Below are 15,073 nucleotides of genomic sequence, written 5' to 3' on the forward strand. Positions count from 1 at the left end.
CATCAGCATATCATAATATTCTTCGTTTGTGTATGCTGCCATTTCGTCCTCTCAACGATTCTAATAATCGAAGGATTATTGATTCTATTATCGATCGCTTTATCTTATTTATACGATCCTCGCGGGGGGTCGATACCCCCTCCGCGCCTCTCGCAACGAATAGCGCAATTCGTATAAATAAAATAAAGCGATCGATAATAGAATCAATAATCCTTGGATGGTGGTCATTTTAAGCACCTATTATAAACTGTTTTCGACTTTAAACCAATCCGCTCTTTTCAGAGCGACCAACACATTTCTACGTGAAACATCTTGTATAGACATAAAAATAATTTTTCTCATGTCTCGCTTGCGAAAAAAAGCAAAACGAGTAATAAATTAAATTATTAAAAAAAAACGATGTTATTATACGTCAGTGGTGGGATTTAGTTGCAACTTTCGGCCGGATTTCTTGACTCACGCCTACGGTTCCTCCTCTTACTGCTAGCTCCTTAGCAACGTAGCGCCGAACGGCCGTAACTAAAGAGCGCGTCACTAGTCTCAAGAACGTGCATATCACAAATGTAATAACGCAATACCCTAGTAGCAAAACTGCTCATTAAAATTTTCTATTTAATACTTTATTTCGTATTAATAACTAGAATAATTATTATTCTATTATTAATTACGTATATGTTCTGTAACAATTTAAAATATTTATGTTTTATTCAAAGCTCCTAACGCACTGTTATATATCAATTTACGTAAAATTATGTTATTTATTTTCACAATATATATTGAAATATGAAAATAAATATAAATATATTAAAATAATAATAATTATTCTAGTTATTAATACGAAATAAAGTATTAAATAAAAAATTTTAATAAGCAGTTTTGCTACTATGGTACTGCGTTATTACATTTGTGATACGCACGTTCTTGAGACTAGTGACGCGCTCTTTAGTTACGGCCGTTCGGCGCTGCGTTGCTAAGGAGCGAGCAGTAAGAGGGGGAACCGTAGGCGTGAGTCAAGAAATCCGGCCGAAAGTTGCAACTAAATCCCACCACTGTTATAGGTCATTATATTTTCATATTTTATAGTTTCATATTTTCGAAACAATCGAATTTACAATGTCGGAGGCTTTAGTCGATCACAGGACACATGATAGCGTCCGCGTCGATCACGCGTAATGTGATATACATTCAGTCGTTCGGCAGCCGGCAGCCGGCAACGCTAGTACCAACATAACCTGCATGTTGTCTTCGCGCAGTCTCCGCAACGAATAACGCGTTTCTTTCTTCGAGTTATTTTAATAATTAATCGGTAGTAATCGGTAGTTGTGATTAACCGTTATAATCGTTAATAAATTCAGTTTATCGATAAAGTGCGTGGATTAATTCGTAAAAGTTCGATAAATTCGTTGTATCATACAAAAATATTACTTCTTGAGTCGTATGAGGGCAACGAATCTCTACATACAAGGTAAGAGTCAGTGAGTGAGAGAAAGAGAGAGAGAGAGAGAGAGAGAGAGAGAGAGAGTGCGTGAGTGTGATCAGCTGTTTGCTACACGCGATGGATGTAAAAGAGAGAGAGAGAGAGAGAGAGAATGTGTATGTGTGTATATACGCGTATACGTTCTCTCTCACACATACACCCCATCGCATGTAGCAAACAGTTGATCTCAGCGAGCGCCTCATGTAATCACCAGCATCGGACGGTGAGTTGCGCCACCCCTGCCTGCCTCGCGTACGCGGCCCGTAATTCGTTAACTATTTTGGCTTATAATTTAAAAACTAAGCCTCGAAAAAAATTTTGGCAAAGGAAAAATCGTCTTAGAATAGTGTCAAGTATATGACATTGTAAGGACAGAAGGTTGTTTTGTATCACCTTGTATATACGGGTACCTGAGACTGTTTGACGCTGAGACTTAGGGCAGAGTCTATGACGTCACTGAAAAGAAAGGAAGGAAAGAAAAATATTTTTCACCTGGTTGCTTTAAAATAAAAAACATCATTATTTATATTATGTGGGATATGGAACATTGTACATTGAAAAATTTACATATAATTTAATATTTATTTACAAAAAGATTATTTTCACCGCTGCGAAAAGTACACAAAAGTATATTACGTAATATAGCAATAAAAGAGAGTGTCGAGAAAAAATAGAAAAATCATTGTTCAGATACATAACCATACGGTAGCGAATTTCGACTATCGATAAATCTACGTTTTAGTAATACGGGCGCGCATACTTTAGTTTCGTCCCGTGTTACGATCTCGTGAAACGCGGTACGACGAATTGCTCTAAAGCATAGATTTATCGAAGTTTTCGGTAATTCTTCTCCGTTCTTTTCATTTTCCTGTGCTCTCTCTTTATTTAACAATAAATTCTTAATGCTGTTAAAATTAACCAACCGAGAGTTTTCATAGTTTAGAGTTATGCCCTTTACTTTACAGCATTCACGCGTACGCCCGTCCGGCATACGAACAATATAGGCATAAAATTTTGGGCCACCGAACACGAACGCCTCGATATAACTACCACGACCGTAGCTTTCGAGCTCGTCCATCATGTCACCCAGAAAATTTCCCGTATGCGGTTCATACTCATTCGGTTTACCTGTGCTTACGTATATACACGAATCAGTATCATAATATAACACGCGTCGATTTAAACGTTCTAAATATTCATATAATTTTAAGCGCGCTTGAGCCGTCGTATACGCCGCTATCGCAACATTAGTTATAGGTGAGGGCGTGACGGCCTCTTGTCGCAATCGCCACGAAACATATATTACATCGTCGTTCACGGGTAATATATCGGTTATCTCATGCTCGCTATTCGTCAGTAATGTCAGAAAACGTTGCAGTGTTCTCACAACCTCAGTATTCGGCAAATTGGCCCGCTGGCCGAATTTTCCCCAAAATGAATTTAAACAGAGTTTTGCAACTGAACGTAAACCAGGGTTAAGCGCGACGTTACACTTATCGAGAACAATACCTTCGGTTTTTTCGTACTCCCGTAGATACCGTTCTTTAGCGTCATCGTCGTCTCCGCATTCCCCCGGTCATCCGCTTGCTTCTTGTTTTAATTGTAAGAATGAGTTTATATATTTGGCGAACAAACCGCCTTGTCGAGATGCGCGATCGAATTGACTAACTTTATATTGCCAAATCTCGCTTACTGCCGTCACAAGATAACCCTTTTCGACTGTCTTTCGTAATTCGCACGTACCCTCGAATTCCCGCTCATTAATACTGTCGTGCGTCCAAGATGTCTGCGCAAATGTTTCGCAATAACTACGACATAAGGCGAAAAGTAATTTTCCGCGTACGGGAATACAGGGTAAAAGAGGTTGCGTGGTGGAAGCACAGTACAGCGTATAAGACCTTCGAGCGAATCAAAATTGTAATTTGGAGCTATTCCGATTAAAGAGGCGCATTCTTTGCCAACATAAATATCTGGATGTCCGATCGGGAAAGCGCCTGTCTTCAATACATACGGGTATAAAGAGCATACGTCTACGTAATGTATTTTCTCTGCACTCGTAACTTCGTATCGAGTCACGATATTTCCCGTACGGCCGCCGAAAAACGCATCGCAAGGGTCGAGCGGTGGTGTTTCCACCAACGGATGGTTTTCGAGATATTCTCGCATTTCACGATTCTCGAGCATATCCCGTTCAAAAACGCACTCCCATTTTTCCGTCACCATATATCCCCGTTGTCGAAGGCGCCACGAGATCGCGAGAGTTTGCTCGTATCGCGAAGCAATCGTATCTCCATGATCCGAAGTCGAAGAAAGCGCTCTATCGCGATTCGAAGGAAAGCAAGTCGGACACCCGTGCCAAAAGCATCCGTGAAATTGTAAAATGTGACACTGTGTCGTCTCAACAGCGGTCGTTTCATAATATCCATCGACGATCGTACCATCAGTCGTACGATATTCACGCGCACGCCCCGCATGCTTTATAGGATGCCCAATTTCGCGCTCCATCCATACCAGCCATTGTAGAGCTTTACGCGAATAATTGCTCGCTTTTCTATAACCACCGGAAGGAATAATACCTATTTCCTTTTCGCGCAAAAAGTTTTTACGGAAAACGGTCATACACGTCGAGGCAATAGTGGTGCATTCTTCGAACGGGCATACGTTGCCGCGGTTTATAAAAATTTTTCTGAATGCTATACACGCGCGTCGAAGAATATCTACATCGGTACGACAATATCGAACAATTTCTTGTTGAAAGTCGAATACGGTATTTTTTCGCGTCATGTCCGTATGCCATGCGAGAAAGCGTTCACGTTCCGATGTCTTCATGTTTTCAGGAGAATAATATTTCGCGTCTGGTAACGGTCCGACATACGTTTGATTTTCGACAGTGTTAAATAAATGCGGAAAAGTGCCTTTATCTATAGAGTCCCCTAGGCCAAAAGCTTTCGGTAATTCAGATAATCGCATTGGCATATAATTAGCACTGCTAATAACATTACAATTTTTGTACCGCTCAAAATTATTTTCGGCTTTAAATAATTCCGATTTTCTACGATGTATTGAAGAATAAACTGCGCGTCGAACGCTTTCGCATTATGTGCTATGCATATGATCTGGTTAAAACGTTTCGTCCTTCGCGTTGCGAATTCGACAAATTGTTTCACTGGATCATGTCTGAATATGAATTCGCGTATCCCGCACCAACGGCATCGCACGGACATGTCGTTTTCCTGCGCGCATGCTTCGCAAATCTGTTGCGCTACGCAGAGGGTAGGTACATGTTTTTTCACGTTCATCGTACCTTCGAGCGTCTCGTCTTGCCGTGTTTCGAAATCATAAAATATAAATGCCACGAGGTCCTTTTTTCTCTCGTTTACCTCTTCGCCAGCAGCTTCTTTACTCTTTGTTGTTCCTCGCGTATCCGATATCAACGTAGTCATCGCCGTTGACGAGGACGGTTCGGTAGAGGAACTAACCGTTTTGCGAAGAGGTTGCATATGACATAAATGATTTCGAGATTGCGGCGACCGACATAGCCTGCAGTAAGAAATGCCGCATTCGTGTTTCGCATTCGATTTAACCGCGCATCCGCATTCATTGCAAAATCTCACGACATTACAAACACTCGCGAGCAATCTACCGTCATACGATTTTTTACTACGATGACGATCGAAACATTTTGCACCGTAAAATGTTCGATTACATGAATCGCATTTCACAGGCGCAACGGAATCGACGCATGCCGACTCTGCGAAACAGCGCGGCCATTTATTCACCGATGACCTATCTTGTCCCGAAAACTTACATTACACGACGTACAATAATTACGAGAACCAGCGACTGCTTTTAAATTTAAAATAGGATTGTAATGTCGCAAGCTCTCGTAATACATTATATTTAATCGGTGCGACGATTCCCGTCCGAGAGAAGCGAGTATTGCGGTTCCGTCGTACATAGGTTTTTCTCCGCGACCGAAAGTACTAAAATTATATACAACTATCGCGATATTGTCAGCGGCGAAATAATGTTGGAAGCGTTCGATTTCCCGAATTCCGTAACCCTCTTCAGGTATCGTAATACCGACATCCCGTGCTAATTGTAACGCGAGTTCCCGTTGAAGAGGGGATCGCGTGCATCTTACAGCATTCCATTTTTCATGCAATTCTCCCGTACGTAAATTACCGCGTTCGCAATAAATTTTCGCTACAACAAGAGCCCGGGGAAAACATAAATTATCGGAATTTTTTATTGTTAGTATCGAACGCTTCGCAATATCTTCGCGTGTTAATTTCACACGTCCCCGTCCTGAAGGAACCGTAACGTTAAAAACTCGAATATCGAAGCGTTCCGCAATATCGAGACCTCCCGCGCTCTGCGCTACCGAACTCACAATTCTCCAAATATCTTCATACGTCAAGTCACGCGCAGGACGAAAAGATAATCCGGCAGGGCCATGAGATAAATCCGCAGAATGAAAAGATAACCCCACATAATCACCAGATTCGCATGAATTTATCGCATGCGCGTGAATTTAACGGAACGCGTTTTCTAGCAAATGATAAATATCTCCGCCTTCAAGCAACGGTCGAATCGCGAAACTCGCTGCTTTTCCGATTATGCCGAACCTCTTAAATTGTCGCATATTTTCCGTCAATAAATCTACGTAATCAAAATTAATATCGCCGACCTCATGACGTTGTTGCTTCTCTTCCACCTCCGGCTCCTCTTCACCATCTTCTGTCTCCGACGAGGGATTACAGCGTTCTTCACCGACGACTTCCTCTACATTCTCATCCACGTCAGTTACTTCCTCGTTATTGCAGAGCTGCGTTGTTCGTTCTTCAGGAGTTGCTTCTTCATTTTGTCCACCACCGCCTCTCTGCACTGTCGAAACAAAATAAAAATTTAATTATAAATAAAATAAAAATTACATCTATGTTATTTTTATTCTTTTCAAAATGTTGTATCTCACCTGGTGATGCCGTGATATCAGCTTCGCTGTCGTTTTCAGCGGAACGTGCTCTTCCTAAAATTTAATATTTTATCAATATTGAATATAGAATCAGTATATAAAGATTAATATTTTTATTTCATTTTTATGCGAAACTTACTCGAAGTTCCTGTTTCGAGCTCTTCTTCAGCCGGACGTTTTCGAAGCTGAGAGGGAGTCTCTCGCCCATCAGTCGCAGACGTGTTTCGATCTACAAATTATGATTTTGAAAATTTTGATTAATCACTGTCTATCGTATTCGATTACAATACAATTGTACAATATAAATAAAAACATTTTGCTTACCGTTTAAGCGGTTTCCTCGATGGTTTGATAGCAGGAAGGCTATAAGGCCGTCTGCATCCTCCTCCTCGTGGTCAAATGCCTCGCGCATTTCTATTATCTCACCCGCGATATGCAACAACTCGGCATAATTGCCAAAATAGCCTAGTCTATATAGCACAGCGAGTATAGTATTCGAACTAGCACACGCAAATGCCCGAAAAACTGAGTAATTTATTTCCGACGATTCGTCCGATAACACTGATAAATAGCGTTCACTATTTAACGTAGGCGACAAATTCGAGCCTATAATTATGCACTTACCTAATACCTCTTTAAGTCCAGCCATTTTTGTCACTTACTCGCGAAATACACGATATCTCTATTTTCCACGGAACGACTCGCGTTACTTCGGATGATGTCGAACTCGAAATTACCTTTTTTACTTCGGCACGGAGAATTTATTTAAACGCATATCCCCACTTTTTTCAAAAAAGGAACGCCTTTGAAAAATTTAAAACTTTTCCTTTCTAGGTAGTTAGATTAGATTAGTTCGAAGAAAACAAAAGAACGCCGGCAAAAGAACGTCGGAAAAAGAATCCCTGTTTTCCAAAAAGACGATAAAGTAGACAAAAAAATATTTTATTTTTTATCACGTTACTACATTATTTACTTACTTTTATTACTTTTGTTATAGCGATCCTAAAGTAAAAGCTTTGTTGCGAAAAACGTTTTTAAAAATTTTCGTAGAAGAGACGGGATTATGTCAATTAGAAAATTACTCCTTTATAAAATTTTTACAATATAATCTCTTACAATACAATCTATAAAAATTTATTACACAGGTGATAAACATTTATTTACGCTTTATAACATATTGTAAATGTATTTAGAGAAAAAAAGTTTAGAGACAAATTTTTCTCTTGTAACAAATCTAATTTCTAGATGATTCTAGATGTTTTTTCGCGTAATTTTTAGCCAGTTGAACAAGATTGAACATGAAAAATCACGATTTTTCCTGTTATTTAGTTGTCTATACAAACTTTTCCCCCCATTTTTCTTTATATTTCGATATATAAGCAGCGCGAGAAGATGTAAATCCTTCATTCGAGTTTGCCTGTACGAAGTCTTCATTTCGGCTGCGATACAAGAATTCGGCATTGTTGTGCCTGGTGTTCTCTCAGTTTTATTCAAAAAGTGATAACAATGGCTGCCACGAAAGAAGTTTCCAGTGATCAAAAAAATCTAACCGATTTTGTTAAATCTACACACGTTTGTGATATTAGCAAATCGGACAACAAGTTCGACAACGATAGAAGAAACAAACAGCGATACTTATTACTATCGACAACGTATGACCTTAATTCATCGTATACTAAGAAGCTACATGTGGGATTGCAAGCAACAAACGAAGGTTATTTCGCACCAATTGTTAAATTAACGGGTAATTATGCGGACGAAATTTGTCTCGATACCGTCATCTGGCAACAATTTCAACTCAACATGGAACAGATAGGACTGTACTTGAGCGAGAATCAAAAAACCAAACCAAGTCCGATTATCATCAACAATATTTCCATCGGCTTCACCACCGCTTACGGGACGAGGGCTGTGATAGTGACTTACAAGGAAAATGTGGAACAATCCGCGAGTAATGGAGAGACGGAGGAGCAAGCGCAGCCACCCTTGAAGAAACGAAAAACGCACAGTGTCGCTATTGTGATGCAGAAAGCAACTTTTCTCGGCATGGAAAATATTACAAGATGTGTGGATGCTCGATTGTCACAGCTAGTTTCCATCACCGACGCCGTCAACACCTGCGCCAATTACTTAATGAACGAGATAGAATTAAAACTCCCATCGACTTACATAAATCGTGAAATTATAAAACTCATGATTAGTGATAATTTTCAAGAAATTGAACGCAATGTACAAACGCAAATAAGAGATTTAACCTTTTTAGATGTATATTTCAATATTGTATTTGAAGAATTACTTTCGCTCGGCTTTAATGAAATTGTACGTAAAATTTTAAATCGTAATTGTTAATTTTATAAAAATAAAAAATAAAAAATAAAAAATTATTATCAATAAATATGAAATTTTTCCCACCTTAAAAATCATAGACTATGTTTTTCCTTTACCCCTCTCTAATATTTCCTTTACTTCTTTACTTTGCGCATAGAACATTCTATCAAAAATAATATCAAATGTTAGTTGAACGCTAAACGAGCAACTTATTTCTAACATAAGTGTCCACAGAGCACCGCTTATAAGCTCGTAAGCAACGGTGCTCAAAAAACGCTGACGCGAGCGCGTCCCCGAGAATACGCTTATTAGCACCGTTCCCGCGGCTACTTATCAGCTAATCGCCCGCGGTGCTTTTCGCTTGTACGCTCTCGGAAAACGCTAGCGCGAGCATGCGGCCGCCGCGGTGGGCCTTCCGGAGCGAGGATAAGCTTATTACTCTCAACATATATCTACATATTAAACATATTCGATGCACGTATTTTTGTTATTATTATTAAATATTCTTGATTACTTTGTTATAGCCCGAACAGGCTATACACGAATTATTAAATATATTATTCTAAATACATATTATTTTATATGATTGCCCAACGTGTAACGCGAATACAGATCACGTTACGAGCGTTGACCGAACAAAGCGCTGACAACGCGAGCCACACGCTAAGCCCGAGCGACCGTGCAATCATTTTATTGCGAAAACGCGGAAATCAGGGCAAGCGGAAGAAGGACATTGCGAAAATGCAACGTAGAAGTCCTACTTAAAAGCGAAATAAAAAGGAATAAAGAAATTGCGAAAGTGCAAGCAAAGAAGTCCTACTTAGAACTTCTTAGCTTGCATCCGGATATTGCCAAAATCAAGCGACACGACACACAGCCTTGTCGTTAAACGACCCCCTCCCGGGTAGCCAAAGGGAGTTAATAAAAAGGCCCACCGCTAACGAACGGCGGGCAGTCTTGATCATTAATTAATATTACGCGGGTAGTCACAATAACTACCAAACGGGCAATCTTTATTCCTTTACGCGAGTAATATCTCTAAGAAACGCGAGTGTCAAAACGAATATCAATAATTATTATAATATTGAATAGCCACGCAGTCGGCAGAAATATACACGAAGAAGCGAGAGGCGAGTCTCGAGACCGAAACTCGACTCTAGACACGCGCACGTTAAGATAACCGTTATCGTGATACGCGACATGAGCGAAAGTGCGAGAACATTGTAAATAAACCAAACCACAAATAAATCTGATATTAATCTATTTATTTAATGTGGAAAGTGTCCGAATTATTTAAATAAAGTTCTCAGGCGGAGCCCGAATTCCCAAATTCCTTCCGGCAAACGATCCCAACTACCGTGCCTCTCCGGAGGCACAACAACTTTTTTATTTATGAGAGCGCGCGTAAACGCCAAATCGTTCATTTCGCAAAATGGATGTACGGTGGAAACATCCTTGGACGTCGATCGTCTGCGGGCCTACGGGATGTGGAAAAACAATTTTCGTGAAAACGTTTCTTCGTAATTTATCCGTCATGTCGGATGTTCGATTCGAGAGAATTTTATTTTATTACGCCGAGTGGCAAGATGCGTATCAACGTTTACAATGCGACGCGAGTGAAAAAGAAGAAGAAGAAGAGAAAAGAACACAAAAAACCGGTTACGATAATAATGCTATGATAAAATCGAAGAAAAATATCATCGAATTTCGCGAGGGGTTACCGCGTCCGGAAGATTATTCCAACGATGCGCTTCCGCCAAAATTAATAATAATCGACGATCTTATGAGGGAATCTTCGTCGTGCGACGCTATCGTAGATCTGTTTACCAAAGGAAGTCATCATGAAAATCTCAGTGTTATACTCATCTCGCAAAATCTCTTTCATCAAGGTCGCGGACAGCGTGACATATCTCTCAACGCGAATTACATAGTAGTTTTCAAAAATCCACGCGATCGCGCTCAAATACGTCATCTAGCGCGCCAGGTATATCCCGACGATCCAAAATTTATGGAAGAAGCCTACTATGACGCTACATCGAGACCTCACGGATATTTATTGCTCAATTTGAAACAATCGACTCCAGACGAATATCGCTTTCGTACGTGTATCTTTCCCGACGATACGCTGCATTACGCTAACATTCCGCGCAGATCGAACAATAGAAGTGGGGGCGTATAAAGGGTAAAATTCCTGTTCGCAACTTGTCAGTCGTGTAATTACAGCGTAATGGTGAAAAAAAAAGATCCCGATAAAAAGCTGACGTCATCGAATAGTGCAATAAAGCATGCTAGACGGTCTATCGGAGAGAGAAACATATGTCTTTTAAAAACTTTGTGTCATTTGAAAAAAAATCAAAGAACAGCATTCTTACGCGTCGTCGACAATAAACTCATAAAGTGCATTTAAGAGTGCATTTTCAATACGTTAAAAGGTAACGTACCGCTTCGTTGTAGCGATAAAAAGCGATTAGCCAAACATAAAACGGCCCTACGGCGTGTTGCGGCAAAACAAGGTAATTGGAAGACTAAAAGAAAATTGTTAGTACAACGAGGTGGATTTTTACCCTATCTTATCGGACCTATACTAGGGGCTATATTATCTCGGATTATCACACACACACACACACACACACACACACACACACACACGCACGCACGCACGCACGCACGCACGCACGCACACAGTGAATGAAAAAGAAAAATACAATCCTATACAGCCCGTACATTCTAGGAAAGATAATAAAAAAGGAAAGTGTTATCAGCTGTATTTTGAACAATGGAGAGAGCTAAGAAAATGGTTTTGATATCTACCGAAAATTTTGAGAGAATGCAGCGAATGCAACAGCAACCGGAAATGACATTTATTGCGATGACTGATAACTCGCCGAAGAAAAATACGGGAATATCAAATGCGGAAAATGTAAATAATAATAATAATTCAGTACGAACACCGGGAACAGCTTTATCGCGACTCGATGCGGAGATGTGGCGTATTCTCAACCTCACGACTCCTGTCGACGAGGACAGAAGATGGAAATTGTATAAGGAAGTACTCCAACGCTATCTTCACTTTGCTCGGGAAGCTAAAAAACGTTTACGCGAGGATGCGCAGGATAACAACCAGGACATTAATGACGAGCAGAACGAAGACACGAATTTGGATGTCGACGATAACGAATTTATGGAAACGTCAGCTTTAATTAGCAGCGACCGCGGTGACGGCAGCGCTAGTAGTAGTAGTAGTAGTTTCGGGAAAAAACGCGCGCAATCGGCTGAAATGATCAAAAAAATACTCGGTAGTGTACCGAAATCTTATCGTGACAAAGCGCGTGCGATATTAAAATACTTGATCGATATTCTGACATATAAGATTAGCTGGAATAGATGAGGACTCGTAACTATAGACGGCGCCTTCATAACGGGTTCGAATATCGCGGAACTTATAAACGACGCGATACGCGAAAGAAAAACATTTAAAGCAACCGGAAGAATTCAGTTTGCTCGATTACTGCACGACATAGGCACTCCTTCCAATCATAGGAAATAATGATTTATTGTATACGTTCGCCCGATCGCATCGTATTAAAAACGTGGTTCCGCGCGGAAGTTCCACTCCGAAAACTTCGACCGAGCGTTCAAAGTCGTACAGCCGTAAGGTAGACGAAACGAGCGAAACCGAAGGAGATACGCTATTTGTATCCGCCGACGAGGACGAAGGCGACAAAACATTAACGAGCTACGCAGATTCTCCGACAAAGAAAAGAAAAGGATTGCTCGACTGGAGCAAACTCGAATGATGGAACTCAAAAAATTGTATTACAGTCCCTCGCACTATGCCGGCTATTCGGCGACGGCCAATTTATCGCGAGCCGCTAAACCGAATTTCACACGTAACGAGGTCATCGATTGGCTTAAATCGCAAGACTTTAACGCATACACGTTACATCGTCCGGTACGTCGAAAATTTCCACGCTTACATTATAACGTGACAAATATCGGGAGTGGTGCACTTGGACACAGTATAATTGGACACGGTGCAAATGGACACGTTACAAATGGACACGAGATTTTGCACACGGTTCAATTGGACACAGTGCATTTGGACACAGTAATTTTGGATACAGTAGCTTTTGGACACATAAGAAAATACGCATCCTTTACTTGGACACCGCTCAATTGGACACTGTTGGCAAATGAACGGTGTCCAAACGAACGGTGGGCAAATGAACGGTGTCCAAACGAACGGTCGGCAAATGAACGGTGTCCAAACGAACGGTGGGCAAATAACGGTGTCCAAACGAACGGTGTCCAAATGAACGGTGCGCATCTTTCTGTGTCCAAACGAACGGTGTCCAAATGAACAGTGTCCAATTGAGCGGTGTCCAAGTAAACGATGCGTATTTTCTTATGTGTCCAAAAGCTACTGTATCCAAAATTACTGTATCCAATTGAACCGTGTGCACAATCTCGTGTCCATTTGTAACGTGTCCATTTGCACCGTGTCCAATTGTACTGTGTCCAAGTGAAGGCCACTCACAAATATCGATGACTTATGGGAGGCTGATTTGATTGATATTCGTAATCTCAAGAGTTATATCTCAAGGGTTATTCATATCTATTAACGGTTATCGATGTGCTTAGTAAATTCGTTTGGGTAGAGCCTTTACGCGACAAAACAGGTGCCTGCGTGGTAAAAGCCTTTCAACGCATATTCTCGAGAAACAAAGAGCGCCTACCCGTATACCTGCAGACCGACAAAGGTAAAGAATTTATTGCTCGGCAAGTACAAAATTTCTTAAAAGAAAAAGATATTCGTTTTCGTGTAGCACGTAATCCTGATATTAAAGCAGCTATAGTGGAACGCTTTAATAGAACGCTCAAGGAACGGATGTGGCGATATTTTACGCACAAAAATACGCGACGTTACATCGATGTTTTGCAGTATATCGTTCGCGCTTACAATCATACTCGACATTCCACCATCAAAATGCAACCTGCAGTCATTACGAGGGAAAATGCGCGAAGCGCGCGTGAAAATATGAATCGTCGCTGGAACGACAACGGCGATGGGGCGAAGAAAAAGAATCGCGGGCAAAAGGCTAAATATAACGTGGGCAATTTCGTGCGTGTCAGTAGAGCAAAAGTAGCCTTTGAGAAAGGATACGAGGCAAAGTGGAGCGAAGAAATATTTCGAATTTACCGTGTTCTCGAATGGAGAAAACCGCACGTATACGAATTAAGCGATTTAGCGGGCGAAGTTATAGACGGAATTTTTTATGAACAAGAATTAGCATCTGTTGTTAAAAACTTGCAAGAAGAAGAATTTATCGTCGAACGTGTGATAAAAAGTAGGGGACGTGGTAACAATAAACAATTATTAGTTAGTTGGCAAGGATATCCTTCAAAATTCGATTCTTGGATACCCGCTTCGAGTTTAAAATCTTTGAATCAAAAATGAGGGAGGAAGGATTTTATATGATTCTCTCTAGTAATAGCAGTATGCGTTTTTTTCCGGAGAATAAAACCACATGTTTCACTACTGAATTGCCTCAACGTATAGACTTGCAAGGACGTTGGGAAGTAGCGCTCACGGAGATTCAATTTCCGACTAGCTTTCTTCATATACGCCCTGGAGAAGGAATCATAAGATTTATAAATATTCAAGAATACACGATAGGCTCCCAAAAAAAGAAAATCAACGCTAGGAAATCTGAAATACCATCGGGCATTTACTCGAATATACCCGATCTTATAGAAGCTGTGAATTATTCAGCAAAATCAGCGGGTTCGCATATCCTTTGACAATTTAGCGCTATTATCGGACGCAAAATTATTATGAAACTTTCCTGCGATATTGCGAAATGCTGAATATGATTCATTATGTAAACTTTTCCGAAAAACTTTATCGAATACTCGGCTTCGATACGCATAATAAGCTCAATGTTAATGCTGTGGATCGTTTACCGTTATGGCTTTTTAGTGAAACTGACTTTGATATACAGAATGCCAATGAGAAACATGATAAAATTGAAAATAATACCGGTACATCGGGCGTTTTACCTTCCTGGATTCATGACGATGTTGAAATTTAAACATCACCATTTTACGTATTTCCGTACGAACGAGTAATAGTAGCCACCGAACCAGCTAGTTTGTTGCGTGGTATTCCCGACAAGCTCTTTGTCTATTGCGATATTTGCGAACCCTATATTACCGGTGATATGCATCTCCTCTTTTGCGAATAGTCGCACTTGATGTTGAAAATGATTACGCGTTCGCGTCTACTCAAATAA

General features: G+C 40.5%; 1 pseudogene; it reads left to right on the forward strand.

The window, feature by feature from the left end:
* Nucleotides 1–14,234: 14,234 nt before the first annotated feature.
* Nucleotides 14,235–14,872, forward strand: LOC138942472 (uncharacterized; annotated as a pseudogene).
* The last annotated feature ends 201 nt before the right edge of the window (nucleotides 14,873–15,073 follow it).

Source organism: Polyergus mexicanus, unplaced genomic scaffold, assembly GCF_030449975.1.
Source record: "Polyergus mexicanus isolate NDT 795.1 unplaced genomic scaffold, iyPolMexi1.0 SCAF_22, whole genome shotgun sequence".
Lineage (NCBI taxonomy): Eukaryota > Metazoa > Arthropoda > Insecta > Hymenoptera > Formicidae > Polyergus > Polyergus mexicanus.